The sequence below is a fragment of the Lipophrys pholis genome (assembly GCF_963383615.2).
Source record: "Lipophrys pholis genome assembly, chromosome: 14".
Taxonomy (NCBI): domain Eukaryota; kingdom Metazoa; phylum Chordata; class Actinopteri; order Blenniiformes; family Blenniidae; genus Lipophrys; species Lipophrys pholis.
This window is the reverse complement of record NC_137633.1, coordinates 16,491,948-16,514,881: the sequence shown is the minus strand read 5'-3', so window position 1 is coordinate 16,514,881 and position 22,934 is coordinate 16,491,948.

The following is a 22,934-nucleotide window of genomic DNA, read 5'->3' as shown; positions in this document are numbered from 1 at the left end:
AATTTAAATAGATCTGTATTCCTGGGATGTGCCGGCTCTCATATACATGTAAATATGAATATGAAAATGACCGGATGGCTCTCTGATATGGGGTGCGTGACCATGCGTAGTTGGCTGTGTAGATCTTTTCAATAATCTGCGTGTTGGCACATGCTTGATGGTGCTGCATGCCCGCATGGCCGCCCTTGTGGCCTGTTTTGTGACACAGACAGCATGTAGGCATGGCCGTCCTCAACTGAGGCTCTCAGTGAGCACTTCCTCCTACTCCTCTACTCATTGTCAAGTGGCTCTAACATCCAGCCTACAACCGTCATGTGAATATGTAGGACCTCGGTGGGAGGGGGAAGGAAAAGACCTACCCGTGTACAAAGCATAAATGAATCTTTCACACATGTACATGAAGGCTCACGCTGTCATTTTTACACATACATGCATGCACACACACACACTCACCCACAGTCCTCCATTGAGATTTTTAAGCAGTTTTCTCCTCGTGACGGGCAATCTGTTAAATGGCTACGACTGACAGAAGGAAACAGAGCATAATAACATGTCACACAAGGAAACATAGCAAAGAGGGGAGAGAATAGCAGACTTCTCTGACAGACAAGGAGACCCAGGGCCAATTCACATTTAATAAGTGTCTCGGGATATCCAATTATGTTTGGGTTTTGAAAATTGATTTGTGTGTCTTTAGCGGCAATTTTCATATTAGCCTCTTTCAAATAAACATCTATTAGGTTTATGTATCTCATTGGCGTGTGGCGACGGCATGCAGCCAGAGCTAAAATAAGTCTGTGTCAGTTAGTCGATAAATGGGAGCGCAAAGACGACGGACAGATTAGAGTGCTTATCTCTTTTCATCAAGTCTGAATGCCGGCTGAATTGAAGGTCAATATCTGAGGATTCTCCAAGCCGAGCAGGTGTCTGGAGAGTATGGATTGGCTAGTGCTCGCAGCGCCTCTTTCCGTCTTTGTGGGCAGGCCAGGGCCAATTTCAAATGTGTCACAGCTGCATTTGAGCCAACAGTTACCTGGACAAAAACCACTATACATTATACTGCATTCCTCTTTAACGCTCCTTTCCCTCCACCAACACCACCACTTTTTTCTTCTTCACTCCTCTTTCTTTCCCTCACTGTCTCTGAGTTGTAGATATGTCACACCGTGGGCTTTGTCACGCCTCGTGACACGTGGTGTGAGTTATCTGCAGGAGGGAATGTCTGCTCTGAGACAAGCGAAGGTGGCTTATTATTTATGATAACATGAAAGACAATTGTGCGCTGGCATTGACTAGCCGATTTGCAATCTCTTTTCAGGAACGGATGCGGTCAAAAGCTCAGCAATGGAGAAAAGTTCCCCTTTTTTTTATTGTAAATTAGAAAACACAAATATGGAGGAAAAGAAGGTGAAAGCATGCTTCCTTTTCAATAGGCCATCTGTTTACAGCCATTTTCAAGGTTGTTCAATATTGATTACATCTCTTTTTCTCTTTCCAGGGACGCAGTCAAAAAAACACTGCAGATAAAGAACTATTTAAAACTTACTCAGCCAGTATACAACTCTATCTGGTTTCTTTTCTCTTCTCCGGTTTGCGATGAATGCAGAGGTTTTCTCTTTGGAAATGGACAGTGAAAGCCTGATAGGCCGTGAACGGGGCAGATGGCGCTCCTGCTCCTGCCTCCAGCTCCTGTGTTTGTGTTTCAGTTAAGCTCTCTGTTCAAACTGTAAAATCATACACACACAAATAGCAGGTGAACGTTGGCACTCGTGTGTTGGGATGCATGAGCGTATGCAGAGTGTGTGTATGTGTGCAGTCGAAGTTGGTTACGAGGCTGTAGAGGTGGCGCTTGTATATTGAAGGGTCTTGTCCAGTGTGTCAGAGGGCCCTTTCGGCTACTCTCTTCTCAGACAAAGCTTTGGTGAAGGGGCTCACTCCAACAGGACATGGCTGCTGGGGGGGAGAGAGCAGCAAGCAGCACTCCAGACCCCCTCGCCTGCAGGAGGAGGCTATCTCAGCCACCTAGTCCACTCCTCGGGCTGGCCGATACCCACCACCACCACCACCATCATCACCACCACCACCCACAGGGAAGGCCATATCTGACCTTATCTCCGCATGTGCACAGCTGTCTATCAACACAGTGCGGCCGAGCCACAGAAAACAACCTTTCAGGGAGAGTGTAGAAGAAATCACAGCACTTAAAAATGTACACAGCCTGGCCTGTCTGCAAACTGGCTGCTCCAGAGTGTGTCAGACAATGACCAGCGTCACAAAATGAGGGCGAACTGAAAAAAAATAGCTGCAGAGAGGACATTAATTTTATTTTTGTACTTCAAATTGAATTGCCCAACAAATTCATATACCTTTGCAGCACTGGATAAAAAGAAAATGCCTACTGGGTATTACAAGGAAATGAAAGGCTTGCTTTATTTGTGTATGCATCTGTAATGTTATTGTGGCCATTTTTATTCATGTGGGCAAAGTTGTGAGCTCACCATTGGCTTTTATTTACATGGTAGTCTTTCGTCTGCTCTACGGGAGAGCCTAGCAAGCTGTAGATAGGTCCTTTCAGATACTTACAAAGGCCGCTTCAGCGGCTTTTGGTTGGCGTAACTACCTCTTTCTTCCTTGCATTCCAAATATCTTTGGTTCAAACCTGGTGGCCTTGATGAACAAGGTTCTATGGAATCAATCAACTGCTTCTTTCAGAAGATCTTAACATGGTTTAATGTTGGCCTTGCCACATTGTCCTTTTGAGATATAAACCTCATCCAACTTACGCCTGAGATCCAAGTTTCTTTTCTGAGGAGTCTTTTTGTGTAGAGTGGATTTCAGAGAGGCCTTAGTGTGGGGAAAAACACAACCAGAGTGAGACAAGCAAGGCTGCGGCATATTGTTCTCACTAATAATGAATGACAGCATACCTCAAGTATTTTTTGTGACTCATACATTCACCACAGTCAAAGAAACATCTTTAAATCCTTCATTTTTAATTTATATTCAACCTTTCACACACAGAATATGAGTGCTTCATGAGTGCATGTCAATTATATTAAATTCATGGTTTGCTTCCATCAATATATTATAATATTATCAACGACTATATCACCATTAGTCACTGATGCAACAGAAAATGCATCAAATATAAATGTTAGGTTCCAAGGGGAGCCTAACACAGGAGCCTAATACTGTGAAAAATATGTTGTCGCAGCATTTGAACACACAACAAATACACCTGTAATGTCTTTTCCATTTTTATTCTCACGTGCAGCAGGAAGCACTGGTTGCAAAACAGACAGCTATTCATGGTGGACATATGTGCCTAGCACCATCAATGTCTACAACCTCTCCCAGCTTCAGTAAAACAGCAACATCTGCCTTCAGTTTTTATAGCCCACAACATATGTCCCTTCTTTGGCGACAAAGCTGGCTCAGGCTCTCATGCTGTTCCTGTCCCCTAGTCCAAACATACATCTTTAGATACCTGTCAGCCTTTATTATTCCATCCTCTGTCGCTGCAGATAAGGGAAGTTAAAGTTTAATGAAATGCAGGCCGGCTACAGGGGCCCGGCTTTCATAATTTGTCACCGGCTGTGTGCTGGGAGCCCACTCCTATGTAAACACGGGAGGCAGTGGTCACGGCCATTACTTCTAAATGACGGAACATGGACGAAGTGGCAGAAATGTCACTCCGCCACCAGCCATTTTCCCGTTCCCCTATAAACCGAGCTGGGGACATCAAAATCTGACAAAACACAAACTCTAATAAAATCCCACTGCGATGTTTTTGCAGCAAATTACCTCCACAAGCCGTATCCAAATGCACTCATTTCCCGTCTGTATTTTCACATAAATTTGATTGCCGGCGTGCTTCTCGGGTTGGTTTGTGTGCAGCTTTGGATGTAGGTGTGATGAGTGCCCTGCAGCAACGCCACCACCGGCGGTCTCGTAGGTTGTCGCATATATGCTACACTTAGGGCCTGAGGTATGAGAGGAAACCTATTCCCTGCCTCACGTATAAGGGCCACAGCACTACTTACACTGCGTCCTTCTATATAACCCTAATGACAAATGAAGATACGGCAGTGATGCCTGCAGCTACACTGGTCAAGGAGCTGTGCTGCACTTTATATCACCGGACTCAAGAGTCCCAGCTAACTGACTTGAAGTATGTGTATGCCGAGCATCTTGTAAAGGGTTAATGAACAATCAAAATCAGGACTGCCACCGTGCAAAACTATGTGTTATCTGCTACGGTGCTGTTGGCGTGCAGTTTATTTGGCTCGAGACAATGAGCAGCGCAGTGTGACACACAAGAGGAGGATCGTCCCTCTTCACAGGTTTGTTCTGCACTAGACAGAACTCTAGGAAACAGCTTATTCTGCCACTTCAATTCTGAGCTCCATTTTAGCCTGGACTGCAGTCTAGCTGAGAGCAGAGGTCCACACACCAGCACACACACAGAGAACACACACACACACTCTCTTCAGCTGCAGTTGATGTCTTAATACAGGCAGGATCTAATTTAGCAGATCCTCTGACATTTATCCTTTAGGTAAACTCTCACCCTCCCCTCTCGGTCCCAGTGGCACCCGTGCCAACAAAACGGCGCAGGCATATTTTAGAGCACCCGCTTCACACCTCAGAGTGCCCTCAGGAACACTCAGTGTCTCCTCTCCGGTTTCTAGTGAAATACTCCATATTTGATGTCATTTCTCGGGCCCTTTGTGATCAGGCACAGGAAGTTAACTGAGAGTACACCCTTGATGAAAAGAAGAGAGAAAGAAAGGGGGTGACGGGGGCTTTTATTTATTGTCAGCTGTAGCTATTTTCAGGTGGTGCTGAAACTGACAACAGGCGGAGATACACAATAACACTTGTGACAAGGTACACCAACAAAGCTGTTAAACGGACATGCGCACAGATACTCAGAGGTGGGTTCTCAGTGTGTGTGTCTGTGTCTGTGTGTTCGTGTGTGTTTGTGGACTGGTTGGGGCTGTAATCAGTAGCTCTGTGACAAGGAAGGGAGGTGGCGGCTGGCGGGAGGGACAGAGGGACAGGCATGATAACAGATTGAGCGACTCTGATAAACTCTCTTCTAATGGCTCTGCCTGTCCCTCTCCCCCCTTTCTCCGACGGCACCTATTTAGTGGACTCTTTCACTGGCGGCGGATTAGAAACCTGGATAAGGAGAAGCAAACACTGGCAGCTTCTCTGAGTAAGCAACGGAGAGAGGGGAAGCAGAGGAAGATAGAGAGAATGAGGGGAGGAGGAGAGACATGAGGAGAATGAAGGACAGAGGGAGAGAGGCAGAGAGGGAAGGGAGTCGGGAGAGGATATTCGAGGAGTGGCACTTACCCATAGCCATCCATCGTTTCTCCTAACCCCCACACCCTTCACCCCACCCTCCCCCACCCATCCTAACCCCCTTATAGCTGCCTGCTTTATTTTTGCCTCCTCGGCCCTTGACAATGCAGCAACTGCTTACGGAGCGCTGGAACTGCTCTTTGAGCCTGAAGTCGATGATGGGTTCAAGTGGCGGGTTGCAGGAGGTGTCAAACAGGGCCTAATTCTGTGTGGTTAACGGCGAGGCGTGACACATGCAGGACAGTGTAAACATGGATTAGGTTGATGTCTCAATCACAGCATGGCAGACTGACAGACAGGCGGCTGACAGGGGCAGCAGCACCTGCCTTGGGTTCATACCGGGGCTCACAGCGTTACACTCCGTACCAGCTGAAATCATCTCCTCACTCAGTTTTTTTGTTTTTTCAAAACTTCATTTTTACTGCCAGTTATAAAAAATCTTTTGCATAATAGCATCCGCACGGATCTGAGTAATTCAGAAAAAAACAATTTCAGGCTGACAAATCAAGTTGTAAACACACACAAACGTTAATAAAAGCGTGCAGATCTTTATTAGGTAAATAACGTGCGTATTGACTATCATCAAAAGTCTGTAACGATGATTTTGTAGCTGATAGAATTCATGTTTTTTAGAATGCAAGATAGATATTAGAAATGCAATAATATAAGAAATTATTTACCGATTATAGTAACCAACCAAACAATCAAAGTATTGTTACAATGAGCTTCAAATCATGAAGAAACACTCCTAAAAATACAAAGAGAATAAATAAAACACTTTGTTTTGCATTTATTTTTACATTTGTTGTCATAGTGGTGGTGTTGTCCATCCGTCCGTCCGTCCGAATGTCCGCACGTCCATCTATCTATCTATCTATGGTTTTTAACATTAAAGCAATATAGATGTTGTGTCAATAATCCTGTAACTACTCTTTGACCACCCTGTTGCCCATTTTTAGTTGTTAAATTGTGGGGATCCAGAGTGGAGAAGTTTGTTTGTTTTCTGTTGGTTGAAGCTGTGTTTGTGTTGGATGAAGATAATAGGTGGCCGAGAGATCACTGTAAATTCAAAGAACTGCACATAATTGCACCATTCTCAGACAGTTTTTAGTCCATCTGCACTTCCAGCTTGATTTCCATTTAAAACATTGAAAGACATAATAAATATAAACTATACATCGGTAAAAGAGGTAAAGAAAATACATTTATGTATTCTGTTTTAACATGCATCATAAATACACTTTTTAAAGGAAGCAAAAGTGGCCTTAATTCACAGTGACTCTCACAGTTTTTCAGCAGTGACCATAACATGAACCCAAACAAGCATTAGTAAAGAACTGGATTTTTCAAATGTCATTTAGCAAGTTGCTGTGTTTCACCGAATGTGGATGGATAGAACCTGAGACCGGCTACCATTCAAGTGAGAGGAGGCTCAAAACAAAGAGGGATAATGTAACCGTGCAAAATGAAAAGCAAATAATTATATCCAGCTTTAAAGCCTCTATTAGTGCAGTCCTGTACAGACAAATGAAAAAGTGCACACTTAGTAATTTGTCCATTTGATTATGACTGCTGAGTATGTGCGATTAAAATAGTGTAATTATATCTACTGTATAGCCTTCATGCTCAGAACCAGACATGGAAATATCTGACAATGGTGACAGCTTGATTGACTGGACACAATACTGTATACTGCCACAAATTAAAAGAACGTACAATTTTCTAAATTGATCCATGAAAAGGATTTACCTAGCCGAGCTGAAAGTTCACCCTGCACGCAGCTTTTACAGTGGTACAGGGGTTAAACTATTAAAAAGACAACTATTGACTCAGACAACAATGTTTCTTTTCACATGCTGCGAATTTGAAGCATTAAAGCACCACTCCACACACAAGTAATAAAAAAAATTAATCACACACACACACACACACACACACACACACACACACACACACACACACACACACACACACACACACACACACACACACACACACACACACACACACACACACACACACACACACACACACACACACACACACACACACACACACACAGACTGTCATTAGTGAAATTCTGCCATTGTGTCAAAGAAGAAATAACACAAATTGTCATACGCTGGTGGTAATTATGTTGAGCAGCATCCCAGCCGACAAGGGTCGTCTTTCTCCTCACGCAAGACGACGTCACGCTTCTGAGGGCCAGTGAGCGGCTTCTCTCAGCCTCACGCTCTGGTGTCAAGTGCTGCAAACAATATGCACTCACAGCAAGCACCGCTCGACTCAGGAGACGACATGCTCCAATGATTGTGCCTTTGCCACAACTATTTGTGATTGACAAAAGGCCCGTGTAACTCGCCATTGACTTTACCTCACAGCCTCGGTATCTCCGTATATATCTTCGGCGCAGGAGCAAACAAACGAGCAGTAAATAACTCGCTGCCTCTGGTCCCCGCAGGCCGTCAATCAGACGGACAAGTGTACACCGCGCTGTGTTAGAGAGCTCAGGGCTGAACTAATCCAGTAAAGACAACAAAAGCCCCGACCGGAGAAAAATCCTGTGTGAAGATCCAGTCTCAAACCACGGGAGGAAATCTGGGAACACAGAAATCTAATGACTCCAAAGCAGGCATGAAGTGTGAAATCCGGTGCGTTCCTGAGCAACAGCTGAGCCTGCGTGGAAGATGGAGCGGCTGACATTTGTTGCAGTGACAGATAATCATGTTTATTGATTCACTGAGTAGAGTTATTAGCTAGTTAACATGTCTCGGAGCGGAAACATCAGCCGTTATTGTGGAAAGCCACGTTGAAAAGAATGTCACTTGAAATTCATAATGGCCAAATGAATGCAACTGTTGTTGGGCATTGAAGTCTTTCAATAGCTGCCTTGCCATCATCGCACTCATCATACCAGTGCATTACACCGAACAAAAGAGCTAAAGACTAATTATTGAAAGATCCACACAAACTAGTGAGCTAGCTAAATATTGTCGACTCCAGCCAAATTCCCAATCTGCCTCTATTAATTAAGCCATTTAATCATCCACCACACTAATTGCATAATTAAATCACTGCCTCCTGGGTGCTACTGATGTGCAGCGGGTAATCTGGCGCAAAAATACCACTCATCAACAATGTGGGCTGGTTGATAATGGCAATGGATGGCTAGGACCACGGCAACTCAGTGAGGATGCGTCCGTTTATAAACACACAATCGCTTATGGTCACTTCTCCATCATAGGACAAAAAGCTGGTGGTAGTGATACTGTAAACCTGAACTTGTGAAGTTGAGGTGTGCAATTTAAAGGAATAATCCAGCTTCATATAAAACACACATCAGCTTAGCTTTTCTTTGAACAATGCTCCCAAAACTTTCTCCGCCCGTGAAGTGAAGTTGTCCGAAAATTTACACACATACCGAATAAGGCTTTACCTACCAGTTAATGCACTTTTAAATGCCAAGTTTGGTAATTGAGTGGAGAAACAAGTATAGGTTGATTATCATCCTACTTACTAGTACTTCTAGAAAGTACAATTAGGTCACAGTAGATTTTAGTGTTTTCTTTGTCTCATGTCAATCTGTAGTTAAATGCTGGACCTCCTAATGTACCTTATTATATTTCAGATGAAATTGTGAGCTTGTTATATAGCTGAAAATCGTCATATCTGTTTGACTTATAGTTTTCTATCATACCATTTTTTTATCATTTCAATTTGCCCAAATTACATTATATTCACTTAAAACATGTTTTTACCTTCCTCTTTCTCCACATTTATTTATATCAAGACATAGAAAAAAGCATGATGGCAATAAATAATTCGACAAATACACCTGAATGTAGCGCTCGTGCATGTAAATGATTTTGCATTATGTTACTAAGAGTTGTGTTTGACATATTCTTTTTTTAATGTTATATTGTAGTCTATAATATCTCACTGTCTATTCAGACTTTTCCACAATTATAACAACAGTTTTTATCACAGAATTTTTTATTTTTTTTTCCAATTTAAAAAACTGTCTACCTACATGATGGTTCAATGAGTCCGCTGGCATTTTTCTTTTAACACATTCAAAACAACAACATTCAAGAGCATTCAAAATGATTGTGCAGTGGATTCGCGGCACAAAGATGCAGCTCCCTTTATCCAGACACAACAACAAGCTGGAGCCCTCCAATTTAGCACAATTGTGGTCAGCGGACATGAGTGCGACCGGCACAAACACCTTGTGTGCTGGCATTGTCGGGCCTGCTCGTCTCAGCACAAGACTCCCCAGCTCTAGCCAAGAGTTTAAATTCCTGAAGAGCCTCCAGAAGAAATTAGTATGTAATGGCCACACTCTGCAAGAAGAAAGACCCATTATGGCTTTCCACTGACTGTACTTGGCTTTCATTTGTGAGCTAAATGGATGCGCGTGAAGGTGAGAGTTCACTAGCCATTCAAGTATTTGGCTTTAACTGGCTCCAGCACTCTTGCTTTAATTCAAGCAGAAGGACAAGTATGAATAATCGCTCTGGATAAGACTCATCACAACCAGCAGCATGAACCCACCCCCCACCCCCATCACCACCACCACCACCACTGCCACTGCCACCAATTTCCCGCCCTCAAAATGGCTGCTGAAGCTTAATGACAAAATACCATTTACATCATGCCTTTTAATTTGCAATTTGCCAGCTTTTGTTGCTGCTATCTGATTTTGGTTTGTTAGCTGCACACTGTATTATTTTGATGCAAATTTCCTCCCAGCTCATCTCAACTGGTTCTAATTTCACGTTTGTTTATCAGAGCCAGAGAAAATAGCTGGGGAGAAATGGGTAACTCTAATCAATGTAAAATAGAACACAAAATATCCAATGATTACGGAGCCACCAAGGCTGGCAGACTGCAGAGAATTGAGGCTGCAGGAGCCCATATGGCATGATGGAGACAAAGAGACCACACCCAGCTGACACTGTGGGGTGAGTTGTAAAAAAAAAAAGGGGGGGGGGGGGGTTTAAGGAGAAATATCTGGTTTTGGACCCATAGCAAAGGGGCAAATGCTTTATTCAAATACCCAGAAGTGTACAGCCAAAACTGCTAATATGAGGCCCCGAGGGTGTTCGTCTCGTGTAATATATGCACAGGCTAATTTATTACACCAGGACTAATTTCCATTGCTTGTGCTTGGAGTTGCCTTGCTAATTATGGAATGTTTTTTTCTTTTAACAGTTTTTTTTCCTCCTCAGTGATTCATAATTGCACATCCACATTCAGGGGCAGCATCTTTGCAAATCAGATGAGGCCTTGCCATTTGGCATTCACGGTCCCCCCCTTTACACACACCCAGGTGAGCCCACAGCCCACACAGGGCACCAGCATGGCTCAGTTTCCTTCCAAAATAAGAAAAAAGGAAGGAGAAAAAAAAAAAAAAAAAAAAACACCCACCCTTCCAATCATCAGTGCTTGGATCTTTGATGGGCTCTGCCCCCAAAACTGCTATGACCATCTCAGAAATATCAGATAGGCTGGTGTGTAATTAGACTTGGGACTTTAATTAGGAAAAGTTAACTGTTAGATGAAAGCTGTCACATCTGTGATACGTAGTGCTGGTTCAGTGGACGGATCCCAGGGGGGTCTGCATCAAAAGGCCCTTCCCCGCTGAGCAGGCCCACTCTAGCATGTTCTCATGCGCCAAATCCGGCCCTCTGAGTGGCAGCGGATGTGAGGGGATGGAAAAACAGAGGCACAGATACAAGTTAACTGCAGAGGAGTGACGAACAGGGGGAAGAAGGAGCTAAAAGAGAAGAGGGAGGGAGAAGAAAGGGAAAATATCGCAGGGCTGCTTGGCTGCTTTTTGTGTGCATGCGTGTGTGTGTGTGTCTCGTTAAACGGTGAACACGGCACATACACAAAGGGATCTGAGGGAAAACAATGTCGCTTAACAAGACATCACTGGCTCATCATTAGCAATTTGTTGTGGGCATAATTTCCCCCTGCCCCTTGCATAATAGGTGCCCTGGGATATTGCCGACGCTTTTGTGCTCCCTCATTTGGCTATTTATTTACTTGGCTCATGTCACAAAAGAGATCTGGCCACCTCAAGCGAGAGCCAAGATAGCGCCGTTATGGCTCCACATCACAGCCCTATTAAGATGGCGCTCCTTTAATTGACTCCCTGAGCTCATTGCCTGACCTGAAGCCTCTGTGATCCCACCCAACCAATAAGAGTCCCCATCTCACAGGGCAAACGCTTAAAGCGTCGTACTGTTTATTGTTTGACATGTTTCGGCGGCTGTCAAATGCTCGCATTGCCGGGTGCACTTGTCTTGTTTTTGTGCCCCGCGCGGCGAGTTAAGGTGCTAAAAGAACAGGCAGGCGAGATTAATCTGGATTTTTGATTGAGCCCCTCTCCTCTACTTTCTGTCTCGTGCTCTCGGTGCTGGAAAAAATACAGCTGCAAACTGCTGTGGCGGTGTTAAATATGGTGAAACGGCTTGACGGATATCACTGCCATTAATCACATAGCGAGGAGGGAGAGCGGAGAAAGCCTTATAATTTCGCTGTGTGCGTTTCCTGTTTACCCATCCCCACAGATGGTACTGCCAGTGCTCCACAGAGGAGCTCTCACACTGTTGTTCCATCGCCCCCGCTTTCTGTGGCCCTTTGTGACGGTATAGACACTGAGCTGTCATTTACATTCAGTAGACACATACACTGGGGATGGATGGATCGTCGAATGGATGGATGACCCGAGTCATGGCAACAACGTAGCTATTTGGAAAAACAAAAAGCAGTTTTTTTCCCTCCTCTGGAAATGGAAAGAAATTGATGATGCTAGCTTGGTTCAGCTCTGACAGATTGCGACGAGTATAATGATGTGCATACACGAGCAGAGCGCCCCCTGACTTCCTGTGACTTGCCCTCTTTTCCACCCATCGTCCCTTTTGAATGACAGCATTCACATTAGTGTAACTGTAATGCGATTGTATCTGTTGTTCAGGAAATGAAAATCAAGTATTTGACCTTTGTATCTCACAAGTGGCTTAGTCTTATGCCTTGGTGGCCTTCAAGCTGACGGTGCCGTAGCATCCTTTCATGCCACCATACTCTCTTTATTTTTTCATAATTGTTAAGCCTTCATATCAAGTCTAAACAGCTTTAATGTATTCTCTCATAGCATAGCTGGAATTTGCATGAATTTATCAGGCTTAAAGCCAGGCTGCCTGTTCTTAGTCCTTCATTGCGTGAAGTGTGTTAAATGTACACACACACACACACACACACACACACACACACACACACACACACACACACACACACACAGCAGCCTCCCATGTCAGTTGCTTTGACATAAAACTGTGCTTCGGCAAGGCCAAATGAGAAGATAGTGAAATCGATTTCCACATTGTATTTCACACGCTTTCATCAGGCCCGGCCCTCGTGGCTGGAACGCTTGTGATTTCAAAAGCACTTAACATACGCCAGCCCCTTTGTTCAAGAAGCAAACTACTTCTGAGGAGACATCAATGCAAATAAAACCAACTAGCAGAGCGAAGGGAAACTCGAGCTGAAGAACAACCAAATTACCCGTAGTTAATACGTCTTCATTGCAATTTCTCTCTCTCTCTCTCTCTCTCTCTCTCTCTCTCTCTCTCTCTCTCTCTCTCTCTCTCTCGCTCACTCTCGCTCTCTCTTGCTTCAGCATACCAAAGATTCTCACAGCTAATGATTTTCTGGGTATTAAAGAGGCACCCACTGCTGTCACTCTGGATATGAAACAAGAAAACAGATTATTGTCGAGATCGCCCGCTGTGAACGCCCAAATGATACTTAAAATATAATGATGTTCTTAACCATACTCATTAACGGCACAGTGCAGGAAGGAACAATACTCCTCCACGAAAGCCAAACAGATTTAAAATTACGGCATAAAGCAGAGAGGCGAAACCGTTTGGAAGAACACTGAGGAGAGGAAACAAAAAAAAAAAAACTAAACAAAGCAAACATCAAATTGATATTCAGTTCCCATGCATGAGGAGGATTTGCGTACACTCGCCATGGTTTAAAGTTACTGAACATTTGGTCCGCTTACTGGTAGAAACTCTGAGTTGTTTTGTGCTTTTCTCTCATATTCAACACATAAAAGGCATCCGTTGGAAATACAATCCTGTGCCGCAACTTTACCCAAACAAATGTTGACTGTGCGCTATCTGCAGGATCCGTGTGTGATCGATGCCAGGCACATCAAATCATAATGATAATTATTGTCCCCCTACTGTTCCTCACTTCAAACATCTTCTGTATACATACTGTATATTAATATACATCTGTTATGCTTCTCCTGCTGGTGTTATGGGCGGCACACGGTAAGGAAAGACTAACCGTGTGAGCTTTTTTTTTTTTTCTGCTTCTTTTTTGCTTCTTTTTTCTTTCTTTTTCTTTGTTTTTTAACATTTTCTCGGCTAATTTAAAATTGCAAGTTTTGGGCTCACAGCTTGACGCGGAGTCTATTTCAACAAGTTGCCAATGAATAACGAAGGCCTGATTTCCACTACATAGGAGAGCGATTCAAATGCTGGCCTGTAAACAGACAGTAAAGGAAGTCCAACGTTCCATAACTCAACCCCCTGTCACGGCGCACTTTACTGAATAGGACAACTAGGGACACAGTGGGATTGTTCGCTTCTCGCCAAGCCAAAACGATTCTTTGTCAGCCAGGCATAAATAACATAGTGTTGATTGTTCTGTCAAAGTTAATCTGACAGCTCGGGGAAGCAGTCATTTATCTAATGACAGAGTTTCTATGACGACAATCGATCCTCTTGCAGCCTGCGCTGTGTGTGTGTGTGTGTGTGTGTGTGTGTGTGTGTGTGTGTGTGTGTGTGTGTGTGTGTGCGCGTGCGTGTGCGTGTGCGTGTGCGTGTGTGTGTGTGTTGACAGAGGGTCCAAACGTTGCCCATTGCCTATTATTTGAACACGCAGATATTTGACATATTTTAAGATAATCCAACACTAAAAGCTTTGAACTGATGACTACACCAGTTTTTTTTGGAGTTGCATCAGACTATGTCTGGTCCCTAAATGTAAAGTTTGGTTGGATTTGTAAAATATCTTGATTCCTGTGGATTCCAATTCAGTTTTAAAGCAGGTGAATCTTTAATGACTCCTCTAATAAGTGCTGTCACACTGTGCCCTCAAAGAAAACGTAAAATTTTATAGTTTTCTTATATGACCATTAAAAAACAAAAGAAAAATATCAAACTGGATCTCTATGTTTTCTGAATTGTAGTTGTATTCTGATTGAAAATATGTATGTTTACTATGCCAACGTCAACATTTTTTCTTTTTTTCTTTTCTTCTGATATTGTCCTCCCTGGTCACTCTAAAAAAATTAATTCCTCCAAATAAGTTGGGGGAAAGAAATGAATGGGGACGTATTTTGCAGTTTTGAAAGGTTGGGCGCAGTGGAGGGGTGTTATTTGCCACGCTGCTGGAGTGAAAATATGCAGGAATAGCTAAGCAGCTCGCATTATATATAAGTACTCATGTGTAAATGGAGTCAGTAATATCTCCACTCTTGGACTCTCCAAAACACTTAGCTAAATTCTCTCTGTTAGGTTCTTGTTGCACCAAATAGGTCACTCTGCCACTGTGAGAGTCACATGACATTCATGCGTCACAACAATGGCTTTTGTGGTTTTTAGGGCCGAGAACACATTGCAGTATTCGGGCAAAATAGTGTCCTTGTGTGCCTTTGTTGTCAGAGAGATGATTTTAAGTTGGTATTTTTCCTGAAGCGTACCTTCTTTGGAATCATTGCTCATTCCCCGGGAGAAATTTATTACCAGCCAGCAAAGGCACACATGCCTTTAAGATGATATACATCCCTCAACATAAAAATGTATTGCGGTTGTAGAAATGCTGAATCTTGTCGAATGTATTTTCAATTATAATGACTTGAAGGACGTTGTGGAGCGCTGAGTGACCCATCGGCAATGGGTAATAGCCGGCAGTGGAGAAATGAAACTATTTTCTCGACAGAAGTCTGGTTGCATCTGCTTTGCGTGGTCAGTACTTTTAACATCCTATTACTCAGAGAACCATTCACCCTCGTATCCATTTAAATTCCAAAAGTGCACTGCTGTTGCTGCTTGTTTCTCGCCTTTGTGAAATGAGAAAATTAAGAAAGACTTGCTATCTGTGTTCGCCTTAGCTAATGTCCAAGTGTCCTGATACCTTGACAGAATGTCTCAAATAGGGTAGTGGAGGAGGAGGGTTGGGGGAGCAAAAAAAAGAGAGGCTCAGACTGAACCTTGACAAATATCATCCACAACATTAAAATGCGCCCTATTGTCATTACCGAGAGAAAGATTAAATTCATCTCATCAGACGTAAGTATGACAGGTGCCTCAATAGGCTGATGCCAAGCGGCAAGCCAAGAAGATTAGCAGGGCACTGATATCATTATTTCCGCCTATCAGGGATTCAGCAGGGAGGCAATTGTAATTTCTAGGCTTATTAGTCCACACTCGGAGGAGAGAAAGCCCGGTGATAAAGCCGACTGTGACAGTCGGGCATTCCAGCAGCAAGTGCTGTCACTGTGACACTGACCAAATGCCAGTGTGCCTGTGTCCCTGTAATCCTGCCTAATGGAGGTTAACACACAATACAAATAGGTCCTCATCAATGATCACAACAATCCACACATTTGCATTTTTAAGTTATAAGAGCGGTCACAGAGAAAATAAAAATTAGAGAGGCGTTGACTTGTTGGAAATGAAGAGGGACAAGGGAGGAGGGAGAGAGTGAATTTATTGGGCACGAGCAGAGATGCTCGGGTGCGCTCGCGTTCACATACACACACACACACGCGCACACATGTGCACGAGTGTATTTTAAAGTTGCGTGGAGAAGTGGTGCAGCAATCTTGAGGGTGGCAGGCAGGCAGATCCTCTCGGCAATTGGAGACATCTGCCTCTCCTGCCTGGGCAGCCTGTGCCAGCTCCAGCCCCTGGAGAGAGCCCTGTTCCCAGCACACTAAAGCCCAGAAGTGTTTGTCGAGCCTAATAAATATTGCACGGCGCTTCCTCTTAATCTCATTAATGTTTGTGCATGTCTGTTGGTGGCTGTAGATATAAACAAGGGATGAGCATTAAGCCCTTAAAAAAAAGGGGGTGGGGGGGCGTCATCGACTCCACCGGCCCCCTCGCTTGTATACAACTTTAGTCGGTTTCCTTTAAGCCAGCAAGACATGGAAAGACTTAAAGCATACAGGCATTACTATCTGCTCCCTAACACCTCACCTCATCCCTGTTTTGATTTGCCTCTGTAAATCCAGGCACGGGGTGCTGTCACATTTGGGCCAGATGAAGATATCTGCGTCTCTCTGTTTGGCAACATGTCTCCTTAATTATGCCTAATTTGTAGACCAAATAGCCGCTTATCGCTCCCACTGTCTGTGACAGCTTAATAATCTCTAACCTCAGTGTGGGTGTGTGAAAAGAGAGAGCCGGGGAGCGTGACCGAGACCTTAATATGATTTGTGTGTTTTAGTGTCATGGTTTAACAGTTTTATAAGCCAGCCCAATGATAAGTATCGTGTTATTAGGGAGTTACATATTTGACTTTATTTTTCTCAAAGGAAGCTTCATTGTGACCAATTGTATTACAGTGATGGCATTAATCAGGGTCTCTCGGGAAGGTGATTTGCATTGTAGCAGTAGACAGTTCTCTCTTAATGCCTTTGTGTGCATAGTAGTCTCAAGGTTTCTTCTCTAGAAAAGGTTATTTCATGAAAAATAGAAGCAAACAAAAGGGTTTTGGCCATCTCAGTCAAACTATAAGCAGTCAGTGTAGCATGTATGATGATAAATAGTCAAATGTGAATCGTGATTGCTTTAAAAATCAACATTTTCTTTCTCTCTCTTGGTACATTCCTTCATTATTTGTGGTTTTCCAGTGCAATTGTGTGTGTGTGTGTGTGCGTGTGTGTGTGTGTGGCTGTGTTTGTGTGTGTGCGTATCATAAGGAGCGGGTATGAGAATGGAAGTAGAGGTGGGCGAGAGGGCCCTGATGGCCCTGCAATGAAATCTGCCTGAGCTTGCCTCTACCAGCTGCAATTATCATTAAGCCTCCAATGGAACTGGTCCACTCCAGAGACACCTAAAAGCCGCCGTAGACCCACACATAATATTGTATTAAATGGGACCAAAAAAATCAATACACAATGCAAATGAAAAGCAGGGGAGTAGGATCCACTCAGTATGCATATTTCCTGTCAAGTACACTTTCTGACCCGCTGAGCGCCGTTCGCGGCGGAACTCAGTACTTTTGAAAATTACTGATGATCTCTTGTTATGAGCCCCTATCTGCCTGCCTGGCACTATTTGTGATACGCTTGTCTAGCCGCGTGTGCTGAAAACCTGCTCACTTCCTCGCTGAATTAAAAGAGTTTGTCCATGAACTGAGGAGAATGTGCTGCTTATGTCCTTTTAGTACACAGTAAATGGAAATGTTGATAAATACCTCCTCCCGTGAAGCACTTGTTTTGTGGCGGCTGTGTGCGACGCACAACGGCACAAGAGAGCTAATTATGAGACGGATGAGCCGGGGTGAGGAGTAGGGTGGGCAGCTACTTATTTTGCTGCTTTTCTTTCCATTGTATGGGGATATTATTTCCGGGACGTAAACATTTGTGCTGCATTTGTGCGCGTGTGCATGTGTGTGTGTGTGTGCACGTGCGTGTGTGTGTGTGAGCGTTGTCGTTGGAGGGGTTGCACACACTACATGGAAGACACACTCAAGCAAGAATTCTGAATGCATGTTAGTGCAAACAGATAAGTGCTTATCATATACCTGTAGCCAGAAGGCCATATCCAATACAGCCATGCAATTCCTCCAAACCCACTTCCCCTGGTTGAATTTGCAATCTTAACTGGTATGTTGGTCCCTTCTATTGTGAGCAGGGCACACACAGAGATTTCACAGTATTCTCTCAGTAGGCCCGCATTCCCACTGTCCTGCAGAAGCTATTTATTCTCTCTCTTTCTCCTTCTCTCCCTCTTTTTGCTCTCCTCCTTCTCTGCCTGTCATATGTAGACACACACAAGCATGTTTTATTCTGTTTTATACTGTCTTTGGCTACTCTTGAATAATTATTGTATTTTTCTAAATCAAATGCCTCCACCCTTTTAAGAATAATTTAAGATAATTGGTCACTGAATGGAACTTAAATGATGGCTGATATAGAGGAAGAAGGGTTTCTAAGTGCTTCAGACACAACATGAAGACTGGTCAGTTGTGTCATGTTTAAAAAACAACTTGTTTTTCCATTTTTGCTGACCTCTAATAGACACGATCAAGGCTTTTCCCAATAATTGATTATATATGGGTGATTGAACAGATGATCACAATATTTTCTCCCCTCAGCACAGTGAATCTACATATTCTCTAATTGAAAAGCAATCTTGTGACGTTGGATCCTATTTCTCTTTGTTAATTCAAACCTGAATCAGACCAGGTGGCAACATGCTACAAGTCAGAGGCAAAAATAAATCAAGGTAAAATGACATAAGTAACACAGGAAAAAGTATTTGAGAACTCTTCAAAATTGTTGGTGACGCTACTGAGAACCTGCATCTACCTGTAAAACCATGGTTTGCCCCTGACTATTTCCTCCAATTATATGGCCGATCTTACACTGTGCTGACCGGACAACCTTACGAAGGCCGAAATGGTAAATGGACTTCACTTATATAGCACTTTTTAACTGCTTGAGCAGTCCCAAAGAGCTTTACGTCATTAGTTACATTCACCCATACATTTACTCACCTATGGAGGCGGCTGCATGCAAGGCATCGAGTCCATCCATTGGTTAGCGAATTGGGGTTCTGTGTCTTGCTCAAGCCTGGTAACCTCAGTAAGTTGCTGAACTCACTGAGGTTGCCACTAAGGCTGCAAAATATATTGGGATTGTGATTCATGCAGCACATATTGCAGAATCCTGATTGAAGTGCGATCAATTATGTTTCCATGCACTGTCCATTCTTCGCAGGTTTGATCAATCTGATGGCCACCTACTGTTCACTTACTGATGCCCATGATGGTCGAAGAGAGAGTAATAAATAAGATGTCCATAGAGAGACAAGCGAAAGAACGCTGTTATTTGGAAGAGTAAATCTCAAAACATAAAGACATTAACATCATCTACATATGAGTTTGTTTTTCATTGTGTTAATAACCAATTACTTTTGTTTATAAGCTTTAATTTAACTATGATTATGTCATCTACATCATCAGCCGTGTTTATTATTGTCACCATGGCAATAGTGGCTGCTAACAGCTAGTCTGTTCTCAGTTACTGTAGTTGACCACCTATATCTATCCATCCATCCATCCATCCATCCATCCATCCATCCATCCATCCATCCATCCATCCATCCATCCACTTCTATATCTTTTACTGTATTTATACAATGATGCATAGTTTAAAAAAATGCTCTTACTACTTTAATTCAAGACAGTATCACAATTGTGTCACAAGTGGTAGATCACTCATTGTAGCATACGATATGTTTTTACTACAGTTCACGTAGTTTAGGAAGCTTGCTCCTCACTAGTAGTTGTTCAAAGCTTCCACCGTTATCCATCATTACATTTCCAATGCATTCATCCTAGTTGCCATGTTCTGCTTCTCTACTTGTTGAACTGGGGACAGACTAGATTCACATCACTGTCTTGTGTTAAAAGGTGGTAATACAAGACTATAGATTATAGATGAGTTGGTTTGTTTGCGGAAGCTGCTTTCCAGTTGCTTGGAGTTTCATAAATCTGTTTTTGGTGTGAAGGAACAGAAATGATAAAATAATTGTGTTTAACTTCAAAATTGGCATCTCAAGGCCAAACTTGGTGCTGCTTCAAGGTCCCAGTTTTGTTTTCAAGTGTCTGTGTGCACTGTGACATGCGTAAATACTTTAAATAGCATGTTCGAGTTTTGAATCAGCGCTGCTCAATCAAGATGCTCAATACGTACATATCGCCAGAACTGACTGAACTATGATTATTTATGTTTCCAAGTACCGTGCATTCCTGCTCTGCAAATTCAAAATGATGAACTCTTAAACATGGCAGAAGAGTGTGATTCATCTACAACAAATGTATTATTTTGAATTAAAAAGGAAAGCTGTTTCAATCTTGATCTTAGAGGCAACCGGAAAGCACTACTGCTTCATTATCTCTACAACATATGCAAACCTCGTTTTGATGCTTTTGATTATTTAAGGTTAGTTCTTAACAGCAAAAAAAAAAAGGTATCACATCTTTATTATTCAACACATTTTATATTCACTTATATCAAAATGTAAGATTTCAAACATACTTTTTGTCTTTGACTTGTTTGCAATGCACCATTAAGACAAGCTGTCTAATTAGTCTCCAGCGAACATGCCTGTAAATTGAGACTTTGGACATGAACGCTCACTGATGTGGTCACTCTGTGTTGTACCCTCTCCCTCGTGCTTTCTTTCTCACACATTCTTGTTCTCAGCTGCACACTAGCTGTGGAGAACATTTTGTTGAATTTGTTTTAGGTCAATGGTTATGATGTGAACTCATTATAGGAAAGGTCAGACCCATACATAAATGTATACAAGACTACGGCAAAGCGTGGCCCGTCTCAGAGAAGGATCTCAGGATACTTAAAGGACCTCGCCCTGGGAAGAGTGAAGGGCAGACCTCACAAGAGGTTCACAGGAGCTGACTGTCTGTCTCAACCAGTCAGCCAATCCCTGTGTCTCACTTCACTGAATATGCACACTTCCCAGGCTGTACCGGAGATACTCCACAGGGAAAGGGACGAAGAGAAGCGGGGTTTTCTATGTTTGCCGTGTCTAAATAATGATGTTGGAGCAATGAACAGGGGTGCTCGTTTATTCCCCTTGGAGTTTCGGATCATGGCCTGTCGCATCTCTGGTTAAGGCTTCTGTCTCTAATGACCCATGTCAAAGACTACCCCACACGGCTGTAATGACATATCATACCTCATCACTTAGACCCCACAGTGACAATTATATACATATATGTGATATATGTGGAGTTTTTTGCTGCTGGATCGGACTACTGTTATGACAAATTGATATGGTAATGAGCTGGGGGAGTGGAGGAGCGAAAGGAGGGCAAGAGCAGGGGAATACATCCGGGCACGGAGCGCAGCACTGAGAGATGACTGAAGACACCTAGTGAGGAATTGCAGTATCAGTGTTCCTTACACAGGGTTTCATTCTTCTCGCAAGTTATTGTTCATTCACCCCATTGGCCCTTAAAGAGTCATATCCTGCCCTGTTTGGCTAAAGAACACTTTCTGTCTGTATGGGCCCTGTCACTCCCCTCTTGTTTATTACAATGGGGGGTTTTAAGCTGCCACACTAGATGTGTAAAACCCGTCCCTCTCCGAAGGGGCTAGGGCAAGGACCACCAGCATACTTGGCCCCTCTGCCCCGTGATGCACCCAAAACAAAGGTGCATTGAGAGCTCCCCGGTTTTTGTTCCCTCGACCTCGAGGTGCTAACACCCACATGACACTGGACGTACTTCCTGTGCTGCAGCTTGCTGTACATTTATGACCCTGGTATGCCAGTAACAGGTCCTTCAACTGCCAAGATGGATGTTTGCTGAATGAGTTAACCTTGTGTATATCTGTCAGTAGCTATTGGTGGTCCATCTCTTTGAGGCTCAATTGGCACAAAGGAGCTTTTTGTTCATGATTTTGTCTTTTTCCTATGTTCATTCCTGTTGTTCCTCCTTTACTTAAAAAACGAACAACCTTAAGGGCAGGCTTTTCAATTGTGCATCTTTTTATTCCCTTTACTACGCAATTTTTGAGGCTTTTTATATCTCTCTCCTATCCCAGCCCCCATTTTTCTATCCCCAGCCCAGCCTCCACATCCCAGCATTGCCTGTCCTGCAGCAGATTTAGCTTTTGTTGGCTAGTGGTAATAGGATTAAAATGGGTTACTAGCTCAATCACAGAGAGCTTCAAACCATCCCTAAATGTAAGTATCTCATGGGGGTCGGGGGGCATTGTGGTTCTGCCTTCCCCCCGCCCTCTGGCAGCCCTCCTGATCGGAGGAGAAACCCCCGGCCTGATGGGGGTGGCAAAGGTTTGGCCTCCAGGAAAATCCGCAGGATTATGTCAGCACTCATTACAATGTACACAAAGACCACAGGATCAGTAGGAGCACAAACGGAGCAGTTAAGTCAAATAGGGTGGGCCAGGGGATTCTCCGCTTCCACCCTGACATTGATTAGCCTTTGTTAGCTCTGCGACTCCCTACATTCAGGCTACAGCCGCCAGGTTACTGATAGGCAACGACTAAAATGAGGGTGACGCCCACTTTTTCTGTCTTTAGGCTAAATGTTTAATTCTGAAAGGTATCGCTCAAACTGCGCCAATTTTAAGCTGATGTTACATCGAAAGTCACATTTTACAAAGCATACAAAAACAGATATAATCACTTCTGCCTTGGCAAGGTGGAAGCTGTGGATATAGTGCTCTGTGCCCAGCACCCATACATAATTAGACA